This window comes from Scardinius erythrophthalmus, assembly GCF_964197995.2.
Source record: "Scardinius erythrophthalmus genome assembly, chromosome: 7".
Lineage (NCBI taxonomy): Eukaryota > Metazoa > Chordata > Actinopteri > Cypriniformes > Leuciscidae > Scardinius > Scardinius erythrophthalmus.
Genome location: NC_138227.1, coordinates 20,598,182 through 20,603,541, shown reverse-complemented (window position 1 = coordinate 20,603,541; position 5,360 = coordinate 20,598,182). Strand labels below are relative to the sequence as shown.

Here is a 5,360-nt window from a genome sequence, read left to right as displayed (position 1 = left end):
GCAAGCAGAAGCGAGCGAGACAGAGTGAGACAGAACAGGAGAAAAGGAGTGACAGAGAACGGGCGTAGCAGGGCACATGAGAGAAATGAAGAGGGAGAGAGAGAGAGAGAGAGAGAGAGAGAGAGAGAGAGAGAAAGAGAGAGAGAGAGAGAGAGAGAGAGAGAGAGAGAGAGAGAGAGAGAGAGAGAGAGAGAGAGAGAGAGAGAGAGAGAGAGCGAGCAAGCATGGGGAGGATTCACTGAGGTGTGAAAATATATAACACTAAGAGTGTGAGAGAGAGACAAGAACAACACAAAGACACTGGGATAATTTGTTTCTCTCTGCCTCCCCTTTAATATATTACAGCCCTCCTCCAGCAGGCTGGTTCAGAGACTACCGCTGTTTAACCACTCACACTTTCAACCCCATCAGCCTTCATCTCCCCCACTGCAGTAATTACACACATACACACATATATGCACAAATCAAACAAATTTGTTTCCTCCTCGTTGTTATTAAAGGCAACTAAAGACTGAGTATTGCGCATTCTACTCAGCCAAATGGAAACTCTTAGGCTAGCCATGCATACCAATAAAACAGCGTACATTTTTACAGAAAACAAGGCCTAGATCTTCAACTGAACTTTTCAGAGGAAAGTTTAAGATTTCACAAAAGATTTGGTTTTGTCATGTGTAATCTGAAGGGTTATTACTACATTTCTACAAATCAGAAATACAACTTGCATGATGACATTTATACAGCATATTGAGAGAAATTTTCAACAAACAATTTGATTCTGAGTTGGAGCTGATAGCCTCATGAGAAGCTCTCCAATGTGTAGCGCAATTGCGCTTCGGAAAAGCCAAGTTCAAATCCCGGCTCATGGTCCTTACCCGATCGCTCCCAGTTTGCTTCCTGTTCTCTCTCCAACTGTACTATCTAAATAAAATATCTATATTTAGAGCGATAAAAGGGGCTATTCAGTATTTTTCTTCTACTGTATTAACTTGCCTTATTTTAATGCAATAAGTTGACAAATGCTAACATGCGTCATTGGCACTTAGCATACAAGATTGTATCATGGTTGTGAGTTTAGAACAATTTTAACTCAATGAAAAAAAAAAAAAAAAAAAAAAAAAAAAATTATATATATATATATATATATATATATATATATATATATATATATATAAATATGCAAGGCACATTATTCATAAAACATAAGACCATTCCTGATGTGAATGATAAGATGATTATTAAAAAAGGATTAAAAGTCACGTTAAATAAGTATAGGTCCCTCTAACACTTTTGCTTTAAACACATATTATTCGTATAATTATTTATAAAAAAAGTTAGACAGTTGTCCAGGTGTCCAACGCTGTTCCACAGAAGAAAGTCACAGAATGTTGGAACTACATAAGGGTTAGTAAATAATGACAGAATTAAAAGTTTATCCAAAATTATTAAAAACATTTAAATATAAGCTAATTACAATTACTTTTGAGTAAAAATAAACATTTGGACATGTTTGCAATAAAAAATAAGACATGATTTAGTGCCTTTATGAAGCTTTTAAAATTTTAATATTTAGTATGTTCATTAACCATTTTTCTTGCAGTCCCAACAATGTAGGGGATTTTAGGTTTCAGTATTCTTGAGGGGACATTTGGTCCTTCCACACACTCTACAACAGGGGTGCCCAATCCTGTCCTGCACAGTTCATCTCCAACCCTAATCAAACACACCTGAAGCAACCAATTAAGGTCTTCAGGGTCACTTGAAAATTAAAGGCAGGTGTGTTTGATTAGGGTTGGAGATGAACTGTGCAGGACAGTCCGGCAGGAGCAGGATTGGGAACCCCTGCTCTGCAATGTTAAAAGCAAACTGTAAACCAGCAAGTCAAAACAGTAGCCTGACTAGCGGCTAATTGCAGCAGGCTCCATATGGAGGAAAAGGAGCACAGATAGCATATTTGTGACTTGCACAGATAGGGTCAAGTCCAAACACTACAGCGCCGACGACAGCTCATGACACAAATTTAGTTATCATCAATCTGTGTGCAAGGCGTAAACAGAAGACCTGCAAATACCCCATAGCCAGTACCCTGTCACCTGTCTCGCACACACACAGTCACATCCAGCCCCTCCTTTAAGATTCATTGGGGCCAAGGCGACGGCACTCAATCCATCTGCTCCACATTGTCATTTGCATTTCATGCCTCCCGGCTTTTTTTGAAGTGGCAATACTTTGATGCAGTCAGAGGGACACATTATCATTATTTCAATTTCCGTGGCGACACAACGCAGCATTGTGGAAAGCAGCAGAGGGTCGGTGTGACACGGTTGCTGGTGTTTACAGATGCATTGAATGGCAATGGAATCTACACACACGCTATACTCGCACGGTCCACAAATCTGTGTGCCACAATTCTGTACAAAACTCTGTGTGTGTGTCTGCAGGCCAGTGTGAGCAAATATGCAGAATTTGAAGAACAAAAGAATAAATAAAAATAAATATTGCTCAGGTATTTGTTTAATGCGGTAATATAATCCACTCAACTCACTCTCATGGCAATTGTTTGAAAAACTCTCATTTTATGTTTTGGCGAATTCGTTGCTAATCTAATTTATGCGGTTTCGTATGATCTGCTTATTACCCACTGACGGTTAAGTTTAGAGGTGTACCTTAATGCTTTTTTTTTTTCTTTTCTTTTTCTGAAAATCTGAAAAAAATAATTCTAAAATAGCAATGTTTTCTTATGAGATCAGGTTGATCCACCACTAATGAGAAACCATTTTTCAGCAGCATGTTTGACATTCTCCTTCCTCAGCACCTGGTCAAAATGTAGTGCTATCATCCCAACTTGAAAATAATAATAATAATAATAATAATAATAATAATAATAATAATAATAATAATAATAGTAATAATAATAAACCAAGCAAAACTGATTTGCTGATGTTGTGTGTTCAGGCTGGTCTGCTGGCTGGTTTTAAAAAGGGCTATGAGTACTTTTCCAGCTTGTCAGGATGGGAGCCCAGCTAGACCAGCTTGGACTGGGAGACAATTTTAAACCAATTTTTTTTTTTTTTTAGAAGGGAATATTCTCTAGCTAATTGAAATAACTTTTTTATGATTTAGTGCTATGCTAAATTAGTAAACTAAGTTTGTAACTTTCTAACCGAAGGCTAACTGAAACCACAAAGAAAGAGATAGTTGGTTTAATATAATGTGATCATCAAAGTTTGAAATTAACACCCGCCAACCCTCCAAAATGTGGGTAAAATTATGATTAATAAATTAAGTACTTCAACCAGGTGCCTCCAGCATTAGCAAAACAAACAGAGGTTCGCACACTGGACGAGAAGAGTCACGTCTTTGACATTTGAATACATTGTTTTCTATGGGAGTGTACACATACCACTGGCTCCACATATGTTGGTGGCACCAAATTATGCCTCCGGAGGCTGTTCAAAATCCAGAATCACAGGTTTGGTGTGAGATTTCTGAGAGATGCCCGAGAAACACAAAAACACAACGTTAAAAGACGTTAATTTACTGATCAACTTTCATGATTAGGAATAAATGCAAAATGATTTTTCGATTTAGGCACAGAATAGAGTGCCCATATAAAGTTTTCTCAATGGGTTTCAGAAGGGATATGTCTTGGTATGAGGATATGATCTTGCCTGACACAGGCACAAGTCACTATTGGCACCATAGCAGGTACCTATCCCATTTTCTTGTAGAATCTCCTCAGCATGAGCCTTCTACACATCTGTACCATCTTAAACCTGCTCCAGTGCCAAGGATAGAAAGGAGCTGTCAAAGTGATTAAAAGGTTTCTTAGGGCTGATTAGCAGAAAAGATAGCAAGAACATTGGGATCTGCTGATATCTCTCACCCGGTCTGCTCCTCACCTTCTACATTGAGTTTGGTGCTGACACCCTTAAAAGGAGACACAGGTACTTGGATTCTGAAGGAGAGACAGCAGGAGGGAACAGGCATAATAAGACCGATGAGGAGCTTCTTGCCAAAGCAATGCATCAGGAGCACTCAGAGCACTTCCCCCCTGCATAAATCCACTCTTCTGAGATAAGCCTGGGCAACCTGCTGCACTCCGCCCACCCTATGTGAAGGCTTTGCCACCTTGCCAGGGTTCAGAGGGCATCTGGGCAGCTTCCAGGAGCAAAGCAGCTGACTGGCTGCAGGACAGAATCTGCCACCCGTGTCCACCTATGTAATTTGAAAACTGAACAATACCAGCGCTACTACTACTGCAGGAGAAGAGAATGCTGAACTAATTCTTACTCACCTCAGGAAGGAAAGATCCAGGAGAAGTCCAGAAACACAGCAGATTCTTTATTGAGTCTCACCTCTTTATAAGAGTTGGAACACTAAAAAATAAACATTTTTTAGTGGAACACTAAAAAAAACGTCTCAGTGTCTTTTTTTAATCCACAATGTTGTATTACATGGACCATAACAGTTGACATTATTCAAAATATCTTATTTTTGTGTTCTGCAAAAAAAAAAAGAGGGACAGACAAAAGTCTAATTTGGCAAATTTCTAACCAGCTAAATTAGCCTGTCAATCAGCATGTTATGGAGAAAGTGGACAGGAAATGATGGTGCAGAGGAGAGTGAAATCAAAGAATGTTGTCAGTTTCGAACTTGTGTTGCCCACAAGAGCACCAAGGCTCAGTGCGTCAGGTCATGTTTCACACTGGCAGTTTAGTTTGGAACTGGGCACGGTTCGCATGAAAAATCTCTAATGTGAACGCTGTCATTCGGACCCGGGTGCCCACTGGGGTACTGAACCCGAGACTACCTGGAGGAGGTGGTCTGAGTTTGCGGTTCGGTTCGCGTGAATGTGAAAGCAACACGGACTCAGGTACACACTTGTTCAGGAAGTAAAATAACCTGTGCATGCGTTTTAGCTGATTATGATGTATTTAGTTAAATAAAACACATGTAAGGGATGATAGTGTTGATGATTTACCTTGGATAAGAGTGAGAGTGGGCCTGCAGTGTATTTGCGCAGCGCGTGGAATCAGGGCAACAAATTAATGGAAATCCACTGTATCCTCAAAAGAGGACAACTGAGGGTTTAAATAGACAGTGGCAATGAGGGACAGGTGAGACTCTAATCAATTATAACAACCAAGGAAACAGGAATCAAACAAGGAAAAGGGAAACTAGGCAAAATGGAACAGGAAGAACTTCAAACTAAGAGCCCCAAAATACATAGACCAAAACAGTGACCTGTATATTTGAATGCAAAAATAAAGAAAGCATGTGCATGAATTAAGGTTGAAGCACAAACAAATAATACAAAATAACATTTTATGCCAACAAGTTTCCTATAATATTGGCCAGGG

The 5,360-nt window shown here is 39.4% G+C and overlaps 1 long non-coding RNA gene across 1 annotated transcript; it reads right to left on the bottom strand.

Moving 5' to 3' along the window:
• Window positions 1-316: 316 nt before the first annotated feature.
• On the bottom strand, window positions 317-5,108 carry LOC308693347. Its single transcript, XR_014030437.1, has 6 exons — window positions 4,982-5,108; window positions 4,295-4,376; window positions 3,900-4,215; window positions 3,669-3,801; window positions 3,401-3,485; window positions 317-918 (listed from the first exon to the last, which is right to left on the bottom strand). It is a non-coding gene; the product is annotated as an uncharacterized lncRNA (long non-coding RNA).
• Between the last annotated feature and the right edge of the window lie 252 nt (window positions 5,109-5,360).